The sequence below is a fragment of the Bos grunniens genome, chromosome 10, assembly GCF_055505025.1.
Source record: "Bos grunniens cultivar Pamir isolate PY7600 chromosome 10, Bosgru_T2T1.0, whole genome shotgun sequence".
Classification (NCBI taxonomy): Eukaryota; Metazoa; Chordata; class Mammalia; order Artiodactyla; family Bovidae; genus Bos; species Bos grunniens.
In genome coordinates, this window is record NC_141174.1 from 76376835 (window position 1) to 76379311 (window position 2477).

Sequence of the window (2477 nt, forward strand, 5' to 3'; positions counted from 1 at the left end):
AGAGAACAAACTAGTGGTTACCAGTAGAGAGAAGGAAGGGGAGACAGACACAAAAGGAGATTAAGACATACCAACTATTATGTATTAAATAAATAAGCTACAAAGACACATTGCACAATATAGGGAACTATAGCCATTATTTTATAATAACTGTAAATTGAGCATTATCTATAAAAATATTGAATTACTATTTTATATAGCTAAAATGAATATAAAACTGTATATCAATCATACTTTGATAATAAAGTATGATTGGGAGAAAAGAAATTGCTGAAATTCGTACTTGGCAACAATAAGAAATGATAAATTTTGGTACAATTTTTATTGATAATAATATATTACCAACATTGTAATAAAATACGTATTGAGTGCCAGGCACTGTTACAAATGTTTTCATATATTAACTCACTCAATCTCAAACACTCTATGATGGAGATATGATTTAACTTGGTCATCTCCAGTTAAAATTAGGAAAACAGATAAATATCAACTTAAATAACTAGTCACTCAATCAGTAAATAATAGAGAAGACAGAATTTTAAGAAATTCTCCTCTGGAAATATTTATTTTAGATCTAGTAACATTTATTACTTTTAAGTATAATTTTCCTTGACTCTTTACAACAGTCCTCAAAAGGAACTTTAGCTCACCAAAGTGTCTCCCATTCAGGAGTTATTTCTAAAGTTTACACATAATTTTCTTCAGAGCAACCTTCATCTCCTTATTCCTGAGGCTGTAGATCAGAGGATTTAAAAGTGGAGTTGCAATTGAGTACAACATGGTCAAGAACTTCTGCAGCCCAGGCTGACTGGCTACCCCTGGGCTTACATACATCACTGTGACTGAGCCGTAAAATAGGAACACAACTATCAGGTGGGAGGTACATGTGGAGAAGGCTTTTCTCCTACTTGGACCTTTGGGAACCTGAATCACAGCTCGAAGTACCAGAGTGTAGGACACAAGAATGTAGAACAAAGTGATGAATGTTATCACAGCACTGAACGTGCTACAAGTCAGAGCTGTCTTGGGGACAGGGACACATGATATGGCCAGCATTGCCCCAAGATCACAGAGGTAGTGATCAATGACATTTGAACCACAGAATGGAACTTGGGAGATAGGGCAGCAGGTGTGACTAACCATAAGAATCCACCCACCCAGGAAGCAGACACAAGGGTTCCACAGACTTTCCTGGTCATTATGGTTGGGTAGTGCAATGGGCGGCAGATGGCAACATATCTGTCAAATGCCATGAGGGCCAGGAAGAAGAGTTCTGTGGCACAAAGAGAGAGGAAGATGTAGAACTGTAGGATACAGCCATGATAGGAGATCGTCTTGGTCTTGGATAGGAAGTTGAACAACATGCTGGGCACATTGGAATTGATGTAGCAAATCTCCAGGAATGAGAAGTTGGCCAATAAAATATACATGGGAGTGTGGAGTTGCTGGTCCCACCACACAGCACAGATAATAGCACTGTTGCCCAACAAGGTCAAGATGTAAATGATGGAGAAGAAAACAAAAAGGAGAATCTCTATTTCTTGGCTACACAGGAAACCCAGCAGGATAAATTCATGAAAGTTAGCAGTGACACTCTTGTTATGCAAAACATGCATTTTCCTCTAACCTATAATGTGCACAGACATAATCAGAAGTGCATATTAAGAGTCTACTTTATTCAGTTTTTCTTGCCTCAATTTCTCATTGGAAGTAAGTGGCATTATAAGTAGAGAATAAACTGGAATATCAGTATTTAGTCAATATGAAGAATTTTTCTCAAAATAGCATTGACATAAGACAGAATAACACCATTGATAATTTACTTTAAATATTACTTCACTTTAAATAGTTCTTCTAGAACAGTTTCTTCCAATTTTAGCCTGTAAGAAAAAGAGAGATAAAAAGGAATCATTAAACACCTTAACAAGCCACCTTTGTTTAACTCAAGTAGCACTAATAAGCTTCAGAAATGTAGTCACACCATTAAGCTGGACTTGAATTATCTCACTGCCTACTCCATCATTTTGATCGTCATCACAAGGTCCATAAGCTCTCCTCCCTATTTAACTACATTACTATAGACTCTTGGTAGATCACGATAATAATGCATACCTCTAAATAAACACACTAATTTATTTATGTTTCCATTTTTTAAAAACTTATATTCCCAGTTGATTCCAATGTGAAAAATACACCTTGCTTTAAGAATTACTGTTATGTTACATGGGTATGGACTTCCATGATAGTTCAGTTGGTAAAGAATCTGCCTGTAATGCAGGAGACCCCTATTCGATTCCTGAGTCAAGAAGATCCTCTGGAGAAGGTTTAGGCTATCCACTCCAATATTCTGGCCTGGAGAATTCCATGGGGTTACAAACAGTCGGACACAACTGAGAAACTTTCACTTTCACTTATATGAGATTAATAGCCAGAGAAGTTTGAACCTAGAGGTTTTTCAGAAGCTATGCTGCTGCTGC

At 36.8% G+C, this 2477-nt stretch overlaps 1 pseudogene; it reads right to left on the reverse strand.

The window, feature by feature from the left end:
- Positions 1 to 678: 678 nt before the first annotated feature.
- On the reverse strand, positions 679 to 1616 carry LOC147364924 (olfactory receptor 11G2-like; annotated as a pseudogene).
- Between the last annotated feature and the right edge of the window lie 861 nt (positions 1617 to 2477).